Source organism: Lepus europaeus, chromosome 12 (assembly GCF_033115175.1).
Source record: "Lepus europaeus isolate LE1 chromosome 12, mLepTim1.pri, whole genome shotgun sequence".
Taxonomy (NCBI): domain Eukaryota; kingdom Metazoa; phylum Chordata; class Mammalia; order Lagomorpha; family Leporidae; genus Lepus; species Lepus europaeus.
In genome coordinates, this window is record NC_084838.1 from 87,588,607 (window position 1) to 87,608,579 (window position 19,973).

The following is a 19,973-nucleotide window of genomic DNA, read 5'->3' on the forward strand; positions in this document are numbered from 1 at the left end:
TAACTTTCCTACTTTACAGATGAAGAAACAGATCCAGAGGGCTTAGTGCCCTCTCACAGGAAAGACTGAAAATCTGTTTTAATCTCGCAGATTCTACGCTGGCCCTGGCAGTGAAATCTCCACATAGCTGCCCGGAGTGGTCAAGTTCACACCGAAAATATGTTCATGCTGCTCATCGGCAGACCTCTCCTTGTCCTTCCCTCTCTTTGGAATGAAGTGCAACCCCTTGCTATGACATCTGTGTCCAGCGGGACCTCATCACCTGTCAGGTAGGCCCATCTTTCTCCTGTTTTTCTCTGTTCTTTGTCCTTGTTGATCCCTTCATTTAGAGTAGACTGTCCTCATATGTGTGGCCCCGCTGCTATTTGGCCTTCCACCACACTCTTCTCAAATTCCTTATGGCTGTTCTTACATGTTCGTCTGCTAGAACGTAAATTCCATGAAAGCCTATATTTTGCATTATAATTAGACCATAAATACTTGGAAAGGATATGTGGCACCTCCTTGGTGTTCATTAAATATTTGATAATATGACTGATTATTAAGAAAAAATGACAATCAACTCTAAGATGAGCAACTATAGGAACGAGTTACAATTAAGATTAATGACAGGGCTGGTGCTGTGACTTAGGGGGTAAAGCCTTCACCAGCAGTGCCAGCATCTCATATGGGCACCAGTTCGAGTACTGGCTCCTCCATTTCTGAAACAGCTCTCTTTTATGGCCTGAGAAAGCAGTCAAAATGTACAAGTGCTTGGGCTCCTGTACCTACGTGGGAGACCCAGAAGAAACTTCTGGCTCCTGGCTTCTGCTCAGCCCAGCTCCATCCATTGCAGCCATTTGGGGAGTGGATGGGAGACCTTTCTCTCTGCCTCTGCCTCTCTGTAATTCTGCCTTTCAAATAAATAAAAGATTAATGGCTATGACAGCATATGTGTTGGAGGACATGCATGTATGTATGTGTGTGTAACCTAAAAGCACACTTGAAAGCTGTTCAGTATGGCAGTATGGGGCTTTTCAACAGCACAGAAGCAAACTTAGAGGTTTTCTTTATAGCAGACACTTATAACTAACTTAATCCATATTTGATCATGTTATTTTAAATCTTGTCAACCAAAATCAAAATTGAAAAAAAAAAAGGATAAAAAACATTTGTCTAGATAGAGTTTAATTCCTTTTATAAGGGGATCTACAGTAGCCTTGAGGAGTTCTTTCCCTTGATCTTGTACCTAACCTGCCTCAACTATCCAATGGTTCAGGCTATATATATATATATATATATGTGTGTGTGTGTGTGTGTGTGTGTGTGTGTGTGTGTATGGCACTGACTAAAAGAATGGTACCTAAGCAGAAATGGCATAAAATACATAGGAAGGAAAATAAACTTCTGATCTCATTTAATAATACAGTCTATTTCTGCAATGACATTGCTTTTCTGCTGCAGTGCTATGATTCTAACACATTAAGGAAACCATTTTCATATCCCCATTCTTTGAAATGCTCCATATATCAGTCATGATGTGGCTAGACAAATGGAAGCCACTCTGTGTGTTCCAGTTATACAGCATTTTGGCATAATGGATGGGAGGTATAGAGGAACTTTGAAAAAGCTTAGGGAGCTCCTGGGGGTGAAGCCACTGCTGAGCCCTTTGGTCTGGAGCTCTGGGTCAGGCAGTGCTCATGGGTGTCTCGGGAAGCTGCTCTGATGCTCAAGAACCTTTGGGAAATTGCACCATCTTTTTCAGCCTGTGACATCTAAAGGGTGTTCGTCAAGAGCTCACCAAAAAACCCGGTGGATCAACCCTCCTGCAGGCCTGGAGAGCGAACCCCTCTTGGAGAACGATGGCCTCTCTTTCCCTCCCGCCTTTCCAGCCTTGTGCAAGTGCCTGTGAGAGGCAAGCAGTGTCATCCGTGGGGGGCATTCTGGAAACGGCGCTCCCCATTTCTCCTCCGTAATGCAGACGAGATCTTCTGAGGAGACTGGTGATGCTGGTCTGGCAATGGGCAGTCGATCTAATGCCTTTTAGTGGCCCATCTTTTTATGAGTGAGAGAGATGAGAACATCAACTAGTTTCCTCTGTTGCTTAAGAACTTTCTGGCTACTTGAAGATTTACAAACATACTCCTTCTCCAAGTGTATCGCATGTGTTTAGGCCTGCGGCCAAAAGTTGTAAACTAGCTAGCTACTATGACTTAAAAATTTTTTTTGGCTGATACAGCATCTTTTTTTGGGGTCATTTCAAGTGATATTTATAACTTGGGAACTTTCACATATAAATCTGGATTTATAGCTTTCCCTAAAAACACTTGAAAATGAGCCAACACTAGCGTGTTTTGACCACATTTTGTCTCCAAATGCCTACTGCCCTTGGAGACCCTGCCTGTGCTCACAGCCCTCCTCAGCCCCTCCTCTGTCAGAGGGCTTTGTGCTCGTAGATATTATTACCTCCTCCAGCCCTAGAGAATTCAGGGTTTGGAATCCCTGCTCCAGATTTTGAAGAATATCAGCAAGAGTTTAGTTTAGCTCCAATATTCTAAATACCTTGTCAGGAAATATTTTTATGAGCTATTAGCTATGTCTGAAACATGTTTCCTTTCTTTTCCCAAATCACATGTTTCCAATGCATATTTTCACCCCTTATGTTAGTAACCTTTTCAGCTTTCACAGACTCCCTTGCATTTCACATACAAGTTATTTCTACACAAAGAAAAATTGTAAGTAGTTTTTGAGTAGAGTTGCTGTGTTTCCCATGACCAGCAGGAGACATAATGTTCTCACTGATAAATTGGACCAAGTAGATGCAACCCTTTATGTGGTCACTACTGATCCCGCTGCTCACCAATGTGACTTAAATACATGGTTCAGCAAAATACACATTACCATAGATGATGGACACTTGGAGTCCCTGAAAAAACACAAAAACATGACAGTTGCGTTTACAAAATTCAGAAATTTGGTACGAACACATAGGTATCTTTAGATTTCCTCCCACATATAAAAGCATCATGGCATCATACACACACACACACTCACACACACACACATTGTTTGTGCAAGCTTCTCACACACAACAAAAATTGGTTCCAGATGACAACAACCTGAAAGTCTTCTTGACTTTTTTGAACTTGAAATAAAAATTATACGACAAGGCAACCGTGAGCAATTTGCTACGAAAAATCATGCAAAAAATAATGAATTTTGGAGACATGTGCCAAGCCATAAAAGTAAACAAATGAATGAAAGACAAGCTCATTGCCTCAACACAGACATAAACTGAACTTTGAACTTACGGTTCTGAAACTCAGATCTAGGTTGAAATGAGGTGAGAAAACACCTTGTCGCTAAAAGAGATCACAGACTGCAGGTGATTTGGAAGGCTGGCATCAGAGGACTGGAAATGTACATATTCAAAAGTACTCATGCTTTGGAAAGTATTATAAATAATGTTCATCTGTCCAGCAATATGCATAATGTCTGCCAACTACATAAATTCTCCACAAATTCTGTTTTGGTTTGGCATTCAGTATCGAAAAATAATATATCTGTTCGTTGTTTCCCACTTGTAGGCAACTACATTTGAGTATTCCATATACAAGTCCTTGTTTTTCCCCATGACTGACATTCAAATACCAGAAATGACAAGTTATTGGCTATCGCAAAGAATAAAAATTCATTTATGTCTATAAATATCCAAGAGTTGTTTAGTTAGGAGGAAACAGATGACCTAACAGAAGACTAAATCTTGGCAAGTTAACTTTCATTGGCTGAACCCTGCCAATTTCATTCTAGCCAGCTGGTTTCCTCTAATCTTCTCTCATTCCTTCTGTTTGAGTGATTTCAGAGATTTTTTTTTTAATGCCACATGCATCCATCACCACCAAGTCCAAACAAAAAGCATGCTGGGTGAGAACAAAGCACAGATGAGATGTCTGGGGGGGCTCAGGATGCTGGGGCTGAAGCCAAGGACTCTCGTCAAGAAATTCATACATTCATAACTGCAAGTCACTGACAACACAAAATTAAATTTAAGAGGGAGCTCCAGATCTTTTTATTCTAGTGGTTTCTTTAACTGGACAGCTGGAGGCCCTCCAAATGACCTTTATTTCAACCTAAATGATGTCATTCTTTTTGTGCTCAGAGAATCTGAGGGGAGGGGCTAAGAGTCCACAGAGAAAGACTTGCAGAGTGACAGGAAGCTTGCTCTGTTTGCATAAGGCAGTGAATTAGTTGAAGTCAATTAAGTTTGTAATTTATTTCTTTTTAAATATTCCAGTTTTCTCTCTAAAATAGCCATTTTTGTATTTCCTTTAAATTTCATTTCAATGACACAATCAAGTGAGGGCTTGATTATAATTAAACTTTCCCTTCTAAGTGCTGGAGTGCCTTGTCAAAGAGTGTTGGAAGGTTGAGACCCAAGGAGGGAGAGAGAGTCACAGGGGAGAAGCCAGAGCAGGTGTGGAAGAAAGCTGAGGCCCTCAAGAAGACCTGCTGGCACGATGAAGCATGTATAAACCCTGCCTCCTGTTTTTGCCGTAAAGAGCCAGGAGAGAGATCACCGAAGCACTTGTTTGATGGATGTTATACATTTAGGTTCTGTAATTACATGGGAAGTTGATTTATCACAGTGTCCTTGCATCAGTGAAACGTCAGAAGCGAGACACATGTGTGGCCTCATCAGAGGAGGAATTTTTCTTTTTAGGAAGCTCTGGCTTTGCAATCTGGAAATGACAAGAATAACATGATGCTAATGTTATTACTTCTGAGAACTTTCAATGCAATTAATGCATGAAATTAAGCACGGGAAGAAGTGGAGAAAGGGAGAAATTCAAGTTTAATAAGCAAAGCACTGGCAACTTAAAGAATCAAAATGCTCTGTTAAGGTGCCAACGCTGTGGCTCACTTGGTTAATCCTCCACCTGCAGCGCTGGCATCCCTTATGGGTGCCAGGTTCTAGTTCCGGTTGCTCCTCTTCCAGTCCAGCTCTCTGCTGTGGCCCGGGAGGGCAGTGGAGGATGGCGCAAGTGCTTGGGCCCCTGCACCCACATGGGACCAGGAGAAGCACCTGGCTCCTGGCTTCGGATTGGCGCAGCTCTGACCTTAGCGGCCATTTGAGGGTGAACCAACGGAAGGAAGACCTTTCTCTCTGTCTCTCTCACTGTCTGTAACTCTACCTCTCAAACAAAACAAAACAAAAAAATGCTCTGTAAATGTTCTCAAGACTGGTTATGCTTAACTACAAGGCCAAGTATTCTCACTGTCACCCTATTAATACCCATCAGGCTTTCCTGTCTGGCAAAGGTCATTCTGTGTACCACATATGAAGATTCTTAAGCCTGTCATGGGGTCAGCATTGTGGCACCACAGGTAAAGCCAGCATCTGTGACTCTGGCATTCCATTTAGGTGCAGGTTTCTGTCCCAGTTGCTCCCATATCTGTTACAGCTCCCTGCTCATGGCCTGAGGAGCTGAGGATGGATGAAGTACTTGGGACTTTGCAACCCTCATGGGAGACCTGTATGAATCTCTTAGCTCCAATCTTTGGCCTGGCCTGTGCTGCTGTTGTGGCCACCTGGACAATGAAACCATGATTGGAAAATCTCTCTCTCTTTCTCTCTCTCTGTTCTCTTTCTTTCTCTGTAACTATCACTTCCAAATGAATAAATAGAAGCCATTGTAATCCATAAACTGTACACTGGAAATTTATATTCATTAAATAAAAGTTAAAAAAAAATGTAGAAAGAAACTAGATAATGGTAAATGTAATAAAATGAGAAAAGTAAAAAAAAAAAATCAAATCATTATTTTTCTTTTCCTTTTCAAGATGTTAATGCCTGGGCTTTGTTGCTTTTAAGCAATGTTTACATTAAGAAAATAAAATACTCATTAAGGACTAAGCAATTGAATTAAACCAAATTCTCAGAGTATAAGCAACTATCTTGAAAATGCATAAGCAAGTTTGAAAATAAGCAAATCGTTTTAAGGAATGTTTAAATCTCCATTTTTTTCTTAAAAAGTTAAAATACCAACAGAATACACAAACACCCTCAAATCCATGACATGTGTTTAAATAGAGTTGATTATCAGCGATTGTGGGTGTACCTGTATTTCTCTCTACTCCCCCTGCATTGTGTTCAAGCTGAATATTGCAGCAGTTTAAGTATTTATAAACATTTAATCAAGGTCATATCATTTAATGGATGAAGTAGGTATAGTATCTTATTGACATTAATAATATAATGATTTTTGAGGCACAGTTGTTTGTCACAACTGTTAAGATGTGGCTTGGGGCACATACTTTCCATACTGGTGTCTTTGGGTTGAAGTCCCAACTCCATTCCCTTTCCCAGCTTGCTGCTAGTGCATACCCTGGGAGTCAACAGGTGATGGCTCAAGTATTTAGGTCCCTGCTAACTGATTTTTAAAAATCAATGAAAATAACTGTAAACGTAATGGTCATCTACCCAGTACCAATGAAAATACTTTGAGAAATAATGTAACATTCACTTCTGATGACTTCATTATAGCCAATTAATATTCATATATAAGATAAATAATAATAATTTAGCAATGTAATACCCTATTAACAGTAGTAAGTGGTATGTCAACCGTTTATATAAGCATGTTTCAAAGCCAGAGAACAATAACTGTCAAGTTAGCCATAACCCACTGAAATTGATTTCATTTGAAGATTGCTCAGCCAAGTAAATTTGGAAACCTTTGATTATAAATGGATAAACTAACTATCAGGAGCAAAGAGTAGAAGCCTACCATAATCTACTTTCATGTGACTGATGACAATGATACACCAAAACCAGCTCACCGCAACTTGTTTGTGAAATCAATCAGTAAAATTTATGTGAATTTTCAAGGCTGTTTGTAATAATGAAAATGTATCACTTAGGCTTAAATTTAAATCTACTTGAAGACATAATAAAAACTCAAAACTTACCATCTATTACATATTTTACTATATTTTACTATTCTCTATGTTCTTGAGGTTATTTACATTTATGTATGTAATTTCTGTGTATTGTGTAAATATCTGATACACTGCCAAACATCCCTGCCCAACTCTGGATTCAGTGAAATCCTGTTTATAGGCTGAAATTGGCCAAGGTGGTAGCATTTCCATTAGAAATGAGAATGGCAATTGACAAATCAAGATGTTTTTATTTTTTGTATTTTTGGTTATCAAGAGGCTAAAACATTTATGACTCCACTTATTTGAGATTCTAGATGGTGTATGTAAACATCGTTCTATTTCTTTTCAATATTCTTATTTATTTGTGGCTTATAACTTTTAGAAGCTAATTTACCAACATTGTACTTATTCATTCTTCTTTTCCAATTTTGTCCCTAATACCTGTTTGCAATCTTACAGGGGAATTAATGAAGTGTGAGGACAACAGAACAGCAGATCTATCCTGGATGAGGCAGCGAGAAGCTCTGTTTGTTCAAGAAGTGATTTTCCACCTCTCCTCTGTGCTCAATGCCCAGAGGTTGTTGTGAATGAAAGTTATGTTTTCACTGTTGGAAAACTGGTCTACAAAATCACTTCAGGCCCCTGCTGTTTACAATACACGCTCTGACAAATGTGCTGGTTAAGAAAAGAATTATTTCCAACTTACTCCCTTTGGCAGGTAGAAACAAAGACAAAAGTTGGCATGTGTGTGCATATGTGGCTCTGTGTTTGGGTTTTATTTATTTGCTTTCGGTTGTAATGCAAAGTTGGAAATGGATTCATCTGTATTTTCTTTAGATTTTAATAGAAGGCATCTGTATGAATTATTTGATTTTAAAAAGTCAAAGAATACACATGACACTCTGAGCCATGGGTGCTTTCCATACCCTTTGTCAAATTTGCAAAATACCTGCAATTGCACTTTGAAATCAACCAAAGAAACTCCAGCTGATTTTGGCAGGAGAAAATTTTTTTAAATGACTGAGTTGCTTTCAGAATCAGCAGGAGAGCTGACAGACTGGCCACAGGGCTGAAAAGTCAAGGAAAAGAAAGACCCAAAATTATTCCATGTGCACCACCAAACGCTATTTGCTATTGCTTTCTTTGTTGCCATCGTAAGCATTGGACACTGGATGTTATGATTAGTACCACTGGCATCATCCTCATCACTATCATGGCTAAAAAAGCCAGTTGTGTTACCTATTTTTCCTGTAGATACTGATTGTGTATGTGGAAATGTGCGTTTAATTGATAGAGCCTATCAAATGTCCAATTATGGTTGTAAAGGAGGCGGGAAAATGTGGTGCCTGACCTTTATAGTATCTACAGTGGGAGATCGCCATAATATGGGAAACTCCCCCAGCCTAGGCAGGCAGTAGAGATACTGAGTGACCCACAAGATTTACAATTGTCCTCAGCATTTTCATAATACTTATCATCCATGGAGAAGCTCAGACCATTTCAATCCCGCACTTAATACACCTGCTATTTTGTTTCCAGCTACATGGCATATGGTGGGAACCACTTCCAAGAGCCCTGGAGACAGTGCACCTGTATGTCCTGCACCTAAGTGGTGTTTTTACTCTTGAGAAGAAAGAGCAATGTTCTAGCATGCATAGAACATATGCTAATCAGCTGCACACTTCAGGCACAAATGAGGATAATGTGTTCATTGTTTAGACAGTGGAATTGTTCATTACAAAATGACACAGTGTTTGCCAATTTTGTCTTCATTATAAATGTAAATATTAACTGGCGATATGCAAAAGAATACAAAAAGTCAACAGCAATTAATTGGCTTCTGCAGTAATTAGCAACTGTAAGGCAAACACTTATGAGCCATTGTAATCGTCTGCATTAGGAATACACCTCCTGTACAGATCTAATTAGCAATTTAAATAGTTCAGAAATTATATGCCTCTTGCCTTTACACTCCCTGAAGTACTGTTCATTAATGGGGGAAAAATTGCTGGTAAATGTCATTTGCATTGTCTTGCGTCAAGGGCTCTACATCAAAGACTCCGATAGTGCCTCATACTGAATAATTCTGAGCTGTGGCTTGTGGACCAATACAGCTGTAATTAGGCAATGATGCCTTCGTAAACATGAGGCACGGACACTGTTGGGAGCTTATTTTGCTATGAGGCATCTTCTCCATGTTTTATATTCTATATAAGAAAAAGAATAATAGGGATATAGCCAAACTATAAATAAAGAATCAGAAACACTGGCTCTTCATGGACCATTGAAGTGATAGTCAAAGTAATATGTAAGACTGTTGACAAAGTTTTGTTGATCACATGAGCTCAACAATGAAGGTGCTTCAGATACTGATGAATTTGATTGGAGATTGGAGAGACTGACATGGTCAAAATTATGGTCTAGGAATTATGCTGGTGGCAGAATCTTTTAATAATGTTCGTACCGTTTATTGACAATTACAGAAGATGTGTCTTCAAAATGTTCATTGACAACTATGAATGGATTTCAAAATTTTTTGCACCAAAGTAAGCTCATGTTTTAATTTCATTTCTCCATGAAGATGTTGAAGTACAGTGATGTAACACAGGTCCATGAGGAAAGTCTAAAATATAACTCAGGTCTGTTATAATGAGGAAATGCCTCAGTTGTGTCCTTCACAAAATCCCTGGTGGATTCACAAAGTTCTGTTGTAGATCACAACTTCTAATTGCAAAAATAGCGAGGAAATCAAATGCCTATTTGAGACCTTGGGAATACAGAGACTTTTAAAACTCAGTTAAGAATTCTTGGGACCAGCGCTGTGGCGTAGCAGGTAAAGCCGCCGCCTGTGGTGCTGGCGTCCCATATGGGCACTGGTTTGAGTCCCGGCTGCTCCATATCTCTGCCATGGCCTGAGAAAGCAGAGGAAGATGGCTCAAGTCCTTGGGCCCCTGCTCCCATGTGGGAGAGCTGGAGGAAGCACCTGGCTCCTGGGTTAGGGTTGGCTCAGCCCAAGCTGTTGCAGCCATTTGGGGAGTGAACCAGTGGATGGAAGACTTTCTATCTCTCTATGTCTCTCCCTCTCTGCTTCTGCCTCTCTGTAACTCTGAGTTTCAAGTAAGTAAACAAATCTTTAAAACAAAAAAAGAATTCTTAAACCTTTTTTAAAATCAATTGCTTGTGTAAATAGGAAAGAAGAGAACCTCATCAAGTTCCAATAAAACTTGTAAATTTGAGAGAAGTGACCATAAGAGAAGATTGTCAATATTCACAGTGATAGCAACATGCTGAAATAAGCAATTAAGACAACAAAGATTGTTAAAATTTATTTGGTAGTAATGAGCAAACCTGAATTTGGTTTCAAAATAGAAAATATGAATAAGATTCAAGATCTTTTAAAAATATGTATACAAAAGGCTTATAAAAGCCACTGTGTAACATACCTGACAAAGGAAGATAAAGTTTGGAGATGCACTAGCAGGAAAACAGTACACGTGGAAAGCTGGGTAATGGTCTCACTAGGTTTTGCTTTGGCTGGCCGGATTGTACACTGTGATTGCATCTCGCTTCAAGTAGTTGGAAGTTCTCAAAGGTGGTCAAGCAGAAAGGAGTGTCTGAGACTACCTCTCATGAGAAATGTTGATAAAATTTGGGATGCTACATGTGAGAAGATAAGACTGCTCCATTATCTTCAGGGCTTGCACATAAAATTATCAGAGAAGTGTTCTGCATGTTTACAAAACAGTCCCAGGATAAACAGAGTTATTGTTTGGTAGCTTTGCATTAATATATAAAGAAAAAGCTGCACAATGAGACTGTTAGACAGTAGTAGTGGGTTGCCTTTTAGATTGCATTCTTCTTTCATAACTACTCTTTAGTAAAATCCTGCACTGTGGGGCCGGCGCTATGGCATAGCTGGTAAAGTCACTGCCTGCAGCGCCAGCATCTCATATGAGTGCCAGTTGAAGCCCCAGCTGCTCCACTTCCAATCCAGCTTTCTGCTATGGCCTGGGAAAGCAGTAGAAAATGGCTCAAGTCCTTGGGCCCCTGCACCTGCATGGGAGACCCCAAAGAAGTTCCTGGCTTCGGATTAGCGCAGCTCTGGGCCATTGCAGTCATCTGGGGAGTGAACCAGCAGATGGAAGACTCTTTCTTTTTCTCTCTCTCTCTCTCTTTCTCTCTCACTCTCTGCCTCTCTGTAACTCTGCCTTTCAAATAAATAAATAAATATATTTTTAATATCCTGCACTGTTACAACACATTGCTGACAATCTGTAGTGGTCTTCAATTATGATAGATATGTTTTTGTGGAGGAATGTTCATTGCCACCTATTGGTAAAAACAGTGAAATAAAAAGGATAGAAGATTATTTGTTTATTCAGAAGTCAGAACTTACGAACAGGCAGATAATATTCAGTACTTATTTTAATAATTATACATTAAAATCAGTGAATGGACTCATGTTTACATGGTACAAGTGTCATTTCAATGAAATGAATATGTAAAAATAATGGGCAATAATCAACTCTTAGTAACACATGCATTAGCCTTTAAAAAATAAAACAGAACTTATGGTAACATCATGTTTGTGTGCTTTATGAGTTTTTTTCATTGTTTACTTGTTTACAACATTATATAAGCATAACATTTTATTTATTTATTTGAAAGTCAGAGTTAAAGAGAGGCAGAGACAGACAAAGAGAGAGAGAGAGATCCTTTATCTGCTAGCACACCCCCCAGAGGGCTGCAGTAGTCAGGGTTGGGCAGGGCTGAAGTCAGGAGCCAGGAGCTTCATCTAGGTCTCCCACATGGGTAACAGGGGCCCAGACACTTGAGCCATCGCCCACTGCCCCTCCCCCCCAGGCCACCAGCATGGAGCTGGATCAGAAGTGGAGCAGTCAGCCAGGACCAGCACCCATATGGAATGCCAACATTACAGGCTGTGGCCTCACTGACTACATCACAATTCTGGTCCCCAAAGCATAATATTTTTAAGCTAAAAAATTTATAAAGCATCAAAAGATTTTGTAAGATGAATGATGACAGCACTAAAATTTAATTTCACATTAGTCAATACGTGATGTATGTGAAGGAGATAGGAGAAGAAAAGAGGGCAAAAAATAAATTGAGGAAGAGGTTGCAACTATTTGATTAGAAATATTGAAAGGAGAAATTTTTTTAGAATTCTAATATTTAAAATATTAATAAATATTGCTTTTTGGTTAAGTTATTCTGAGTTGTTAGGTCTCCTTCAACTAGAAAGTTGTGATAAATATTTGTTATTTTGGTAGAATTTGAAATCAATATCCTAAGAAAATAATGATTTTTTAAAAATTTATTCATTTTATTTATTTGAAAGGCACAAAGAGAGACAGAGGTGGAGAGAGATATTCCACCTGCTGGTCTACTCCACAAATGGCCTTCACAGCAGGAGCTGGGCCAGGATAAAGTGAACAGCTTGGGTCTCCATCCTCATCACTCATGGATGGCAGAGGTCCAAGAATTCGGGCCATAATCTGCTGTTCTCCCAGAAGCATTATTAGGGAGCTGGATTGGTAGTAGAGCAGTTGGGATTTGAACTGGCATGCATAGGATGCCAGCGTCACAGGCAGCTTAACCAGCCATGCTGCAATGATGACCTCAGGACTGGTGGTTGACCCAATAATGGCTGATTGGTTGCTTGTGAATTCTTCTGCCCTGAGCACTCTATCAAGATCTGTGGTGCCTAATCTTCTAATCACCTACAGAGATTCAATGGAGATACAAAAAAATAAAGGGGGGGGGGGCACTGAGAATAAAATGATAAAGAACTAAGAGACATGAGAGCAGTAAGTGAATCATAGGCAAGTAAAAGATAAACTGACTTAGAAGAAAGCAATTGAGTAAATCTTCAAAAACGTAGATTAGAAAATGGTTATTGGCCAGCGCCGCGGCTCACTAGACTAATCCTCCGCCTGCGGCGCCGGCACCCCGGGGTTCTGATCCCGGTCGGGGTGCTGGATTCTGTCCTGGTTGCCCCTCTTCCAGTCCAGCTCTCTGCTGTGGCCCGGGAGTGCAGTGGAGGATGGCCCAGGTCTTTGGGCCCTGCACCCGCATGGGAGACCAGGAGAAAGCACCTGGCTCCTGGCTTCGGGTCAGCGCAATGCGCTGGCTGCAGTGCACCAGCCACATCGGCCATTGGGGTGTGAACCAATGGAAAAACGAAGACCTTTCTTTCTGTCTCTCTCTCACTGTCCACTCTGCCTGTCAAAAAATTAAAAAAAAAATGGTTATTTAGATATGACACAAAAGCATAAGACTTACGGCATGAAGTAGATAAATATAACTGAACCCAAGATTTTGTGATGCAAATGATGACATAAAAAGGAAAACACAACCTACAAAATTGCAGAAAATATTTGCGAATCATGAATCTCATATGAATTTTTCTCCAGACTATATAAAGGACTCTAATAATTCAATCTAGAGAGCCTAAATCAGTTAAAAACTGGACAGGGAATTTGGATAGACATTTGTTGAGTAAAGATATACAAATGCTTAAAAAAAGTACACGAGAGAGAGAAAGAGAGACATCAAGATGGTGGGATAGAGAGGGAGGTCACTGCTCCAGTCTAGAGGAAGATTTAAAAAAAAAAACCTGGATAGAGTTCAATCTCAGAGACGATTTAAGGAGAAAATGGCGGAGGAAACACCACATAAATCAGAGGGACGCTATAGACCTATGTGGAGGGAGCAGACGTGCACAACTCAGGACCCCAGCAACCAAGAGCCTGAGCACCAGCTTTGGAGACAGGTGAGACCAGACTGCAGCAACCCAAGCCATTGGTGATAAAGCTGCGGGAAGAGCCTGTAGGGGACAGTGTGCCTGCCAACCTAGAGAGATAAAAAGGGGGGCACATTTCTCTCTCCCCAACCACCCAGCACCAGTGTCCTGTAACTAGCCAAGAATGGGTGGCACCATTTTGGACATACGTAGCAGCTGAGCCACCTCATGTATGTGTGCCCAACAACGAGCCAAAAGGAGACAATCGAGTCTGGCTGGAAGAACTGACAAGGGGCTGGGGTCTCATGACTCTGGGAGCCTTGTATGCTGGGCTGTGAGAATACTGTGGCTGCGTGTGAGGCTACCAAATGTGGCTGCATGTTTGGGTAGTGACTGTGTGTGGCTCCACAGCTGGGGGCTGGGGGCTCCCTGATTCCCTGGTGAGGGTCATTGCTGTGGGATCCATGCTCACAACAAGGACTGCACAGATCCTTTATGTGGTTCTGTGGCAGTGCAAACAAACATTATACCTACTGGGGCTAGACACCAGGCATTGGTTTCCTTGGAGTGGAGGAGGTGAACCTGAGACTGCCAACAGAGCAGATTAATCTTCCCCTCTGATTAAAAAGAAGGAGAAGGAGGAGGAAGAGAAGGAGAAGGAGGAGGAGAAGGAGGAGAGGAAGAAGAAGAAGAGAGAAGAGGAAGAGGAGGAAGAAGAAGAAGAGGAAGAAGAGAGATTTACCATACCCCAATTTGGGTGTCATCTTGGACACTCCCTTCACCCTGGAGCACTGAACATGGTTTCCTGGCCACACCCAACACACACCTCAGGGTATTTAATACTTCAATACTATATTGTCAAAGTGAGAAGATTAAAGGAATGCCGAAAACAGAATTCAAAAAATTGATCTGTATTACTTAGAAGTAATCAGAAACAAATGCACGAATTAAAGAAATCTAAACATGACATGAATGAACATTTTTCCCATGAAATTGATTCTAAAGAGAAATCAAAGTGAAATACTGGGAATGAAGAATTCAATATATCAAATAGAAAATGCAGTGGAAAGCCTTAAAGAGTTGGTGAGGCAGAAGAAAAAAATATCCTAGTTAGAAGACGAATCTCTGGATATTTTATAATCAGGCCAAAAAAAAAAAAAAAGAAATTAGAAAACAAAAAAAAACAGTGTTGGAGATTTATGGGATACTATCAAATGACCCAACATATGGGTCTTAGGAGTTCCTGAGGGTGTGGAGAGAATGGATTAGAAGGCATTTTTAGTGAAATAATTACAGAAAAATTCCCTAATTTGGAGAAAGAAAGGGATGTCCAAACACAGGAAGCACATAGAATTCTTAATAGACATGACTACAGAAGAGCTTCACTATGACACATTGTAGTCAAACTTTCCACAGTAAGACAAACAGCAAAGATCCTAAAATGTGTATGAGAGAAATGGGATTACTTTCAGAGGATCTCTAATTAGATTCACAGCTGACTTCTCATCAGAAACCCAACAGGCTAGAAGAGAATGACATAATGTATTCTGTCAACCCAGAATACTGTACCCTGCAAAGCTCTCATTTATGAATGAAGGTGAAATAAATAGAAATTGAAAGAATTTGTCATTTCCTGTCCAGCCTAACAAAGAAGTTAACCAAAGAAGCTTAAGGATGTGCTACACACAGAAACACCTAAATATGGTCATTACTATGAAAGAAAGTGAAGGCAGAAGATCTCTGAGGAAAAGTACAAAGAAAATCCAAAGCAAACAACAGGAACATTTATGGGAAAATGGTAGGGAAATTGAACTTACTCTGGTTTTTCTTCTGTAGTTCCTTAGATTTCAGAATATCCTGTTACTGGGAATCTAACCACATATTAAGGCTATCTGCTTTTGAATCTTTTCAAAAAGAAGACATTGATTATATTGGACCATTTTATTTTCTTCTCTTATTATATACCATTTACATGGTTACAGTGTTAAGTCTTAGGTCTTATGTCTTTGGGCAGAAAAGTGAATCAGTTATTTTAAACGAACTTTTCCCTGTCTTTGAAGCTCAGCACATAAATGTGTTGTTGCCACAAAAGAAAATACTTTGGTTTGCATTACTTGAATACTTGAAAACTGAAATAGGTAAGATTCATTATGTAATGAATTAGGTTTTTATTTCTGGATAACATTAGAAATGAAATAAAAATTTGAAGTATTTAAAGGATAAAAACAATGATAGTGCTTAAAAGCACTGTGAACCCTTTTGTGTTTGGGGCTTCCAAAATTCAAGTGTTTACCAGATTTTTCTCCTGAAATTCTGTTCTTCTTTTCTGTGTTTCTTGCATTCAGTTTTATTATTGTTGTGAAACAGCAGGGTCACAGTGTCATTACGTCTGTGCTCATTATGAATCCCATCGCTTTTCTAGTTAGCAATCAAATAGTCTCAAAAATACTCTTAGTGTCATTTTTGGGTTAATATTTTACCCACTAATGGTATTTTTATATAGCTTTAATCAGTTTAATAAGGTGTCTATAAACATTTAAAACATTGCATATTGTATTTGAACTAGTTGTTGAAGAGTAAGAAAAAAAAAAAACTAGCTTACTGAGACTGTAGCTGTTCCATTAGTTAAATTTTAAAATTTTTAATACATAAACTCTTAGTGATAGGTTGAGAACAAACGGTATCCATTAAACCAGCTTCTGTGATGTGGAAAGGAACTCCGGAAGCAGTGGAGGACATGTGAGGGCGTTTACTCGCCATGGTGTGGGTGTGCTGTGCTGAACTTAAATATACATAGTAAACACACTGACATTTCTGTTACCCAATAATCTAGAGTAGTGTCCTGCATGTATCTGTACTAAAATACCCATAAATTAATGGAATCTATAAAGAAGAAACTTTCTGTCTGTACTGTATTTGGGAGCCTCTCTACAAATAGGTAAAGTTTCCATGATACAAAGTATTTGGTTTTTAAAATTTACTATTATAAGGAAGAAGACATGGTATTATTCCATTTCACATTTTTTTCTTCTGAAACTCAATAAGTAAGTTATGATTTAAGCACATCCACTGCTTTGATAGCCTGAGCCAGCTTGTGCTTGCCGTTTCCTATAATTGGAAGACTACAAATCCCCATGCCTTGGCTTGTCCCTACATCATAGACAGTGCACAATAGAGTTTTCTAATTGATTTTTGCAGTGTGTCAGAAATTGTTGATAAAAATGAATTTTAGGTTTCTCTAATTTGTTTGTTATAAATTTTTCAAAGGCCAGAAAAAAAAAAAATGTTGGCATTTCAGCTCAATTTGAGAAGAGCTTAGTATGAACCAGCTATAGTAATTCCTCAGTATCCATAGAGAATTTGTTACAAAATCCTACAGATACTAAAATCCATGATTGCTCAAGTCCTTTCTATAAAACAGTATAGTATTCACATACAAGTTACATGCAGTCTCCCATATAGTTTGAATCATCTCTAGGTAAATTATAACACCTAACACATATGAATGCTATAGTAATAGCTGTTATGTGGTATTGTTCAGGGAATAATAACAAGAAAAAAACTGTTTTACATATTCAATACCAACATAACTTTTAATGAAATCTTTGAATTTTTTCTTTTTTTTTTTTACCTTTTGAGAAGGAGAAAGAGAATGTATTTGTATCTGCTATTTCACTCCCAAATGTCTGCATCCGTCAAGAATGAGCCTAGCGAAAACTTGGAGTTAGGAATGTGATCCAAGTCTTCCGTATATATGACAGGAACCCAATTACTTGAGACACCGATGCTGCCGCCCAGGGTCTGCACTGATGGGAAGCTGGAATCGGGAGTAGTGCTGAGAAGACACTCCAACATGGGCCATGAATATCTTAACTGCTAGGCCAGATGCCTTATCCTCTTTTCAAAATGTTATAATCTGTGATTGGGTGAATTTGTGTAGCCACAATGCATAAACATAGACAGCCTACTATTAGTATTCTTTTTATTTCAATCTCATCAATTGCTCCCCAAAAGTATCTTCTAAAAGTTAAAAAATAATAAACAAAATGCTATTTCATATGGTCATATATATGAAATATTATGCTTATATTTGTTCAAGTAACATTCATATAAGAAACATTGTCACAAAATCAGATGATTATCAATTTGTTAGTGACAGTTGAATTTGGTGCAATTATTTTGTATTTTAATTTCATTATTAAGAGCAAAAATTGTTTTATCACTGGCTTAGTAAAATTTACATTTGAAGATTTATAGTAAATTAAAATTCAAATTAGGAAGAGAGTAATCTCTTGCTGTCTCTCTAAATGTCTGATAATAAGGAAATGGCTAAGCAAATTATAGTATACCCATTCATAAAAAACATTATGTAGACAGTAAGGCAACAATTATAGGAGACATGGGAAATGCAAGTAAGCACATGATAAAAAACAAAAGGCAGGGTACAGTATTGCATTCCTCAATTATTGCAGCAATATAAATATCATGTGTAAATAGGAAATGTATAGAAAAGAAAAAAGTGAATATTGTTGTGTTAGTGTGATAGGATCAGAGGTAGTTTCCCTCTTTGCTAAATTTTCTATAGTTTTGTCATGTTGTTTTTCCAATGTAAGAGGAAAATAAGTAAGTTTTGATGTACCTATAAATGTATAAAAATTGGAGAGGAAAAGAAAAAAATGTATACAAAAGGACAAGCTCAAGTGCCAGCTCCTTCTGAAATAGCAGTTTCTAAAATAACAGAACAGGTTTGTTTGTTTGTGCAAAAGATCCAAACAAAAAAATATCTGAGGAAATACTTCTGTAAACACACTTGTGTTTTATCGCCACAAGTAAAGGAAAAGAAAGGGCTGTTAAAAAAATAAGAATATATTTCTGAATTCTGCCTTTCCAGTTGAGCTTTAAGTTTTGCTGGAAAGAACATTACCTAAAATTTTGCCAGATAAAATCTCAAGATAATGCCGAGCACCCTTAGGACTTGTTAACAAACAGCTCATTTCAGGGAAGTAAGCATTTTGATTTCCAGTTAGAATTTTTCCATCGTGGGTGGAGGTAGGGGCTCACAGGAAGTACAAAATCCTGTCCTAAATACTGACACAATGGTCATGATGCTAGGAAGTGTATCCTTTAATATCAGGGAAGAAATTTGTCTTGGAAAAAAGATAGTCTTTCTGTGAGTGTGTTGAGAATCTAGATAGCAGCCACTGAGAACTTTAATAGTTTGGGAATTTCATTACCTAAAAAATGTTAGCTTGTGTTCATTCTTGCCCAGAAAGGAAAATATTAAAAAAGTCAATATAGTCATTTTTTAAACAAAATACTTGAAATATCCAAACAATTGAGACAGAATCTATTTGTTTAAATTACCAGCATCATCACCTAAAATCATTTTTGGTGTGTACATGGTCATGGTGTGCTAATGTTTTCCAAGTACAAAAGGACACTGTCAAATTTTGAAAACCCGAAAACCAAACCTAGTGACTTTCAAGGAACCCATTACTTCTCCAAGATCATTCCACTCTGCTCTTGTATCCAGTGGCCATGATGCAGAATGACTATCTGATTATTAGCCTGTTCCTATCCATTAGATGTCAGAGCAGGAAAATAATAGCAAGAACCACTGACTGAGTTCCTTTTTGTACAGCATTTAAGACATTTTCATCAGGGAAGATATGGATATGTCAGTCATATGTAAGTGATCAAAAATTTTTAATAGAAAGAAAGAACACTTATGGTTCCTTCACCCAGTGGCTAATAGTTCAAGAGATGAAGAAAAATGCGATATGCACTGATCTCATCAAGCAAGCAATAGACATATCTGTTTATTTTCAAACTCCCTAAAATATCTAGATTCTTCTACAGCTAGGAAGAAACTCCAGATTTTTGGGAAAGTAATTTCTTTGAGTTTTCATATTTTCTTTTCTAGAATAACAGACTTACTAATTGTTCTTTGAGGTGCTTCTGGACAGAGAATAATTTCTAATATAAAATCCTATTGGGGGGGGAGGGTATTTGACATAGTAGTTAAGACACAGCTTGGGATGCGTGCATCCCATATCAGAGTACCTGGTTTTGCGTTTCAGCTACACTTCTGATCGAGCTCCATGATGGGACGCAGGGGATGATGGTTCAAGTACTTGATTCCCTGTCACCCCCCTGGGAGCCAAGGATGGAGTTCCTGGCTCCTGGATTCAATGTGGCCCAGACTCGGCTATTGTAGCCATTTAGGGAGTGATCAGCGGATGAAAACTCTATCTCTCCCCAACCCCTCTCTGTTTCTATCTTCCCCTTT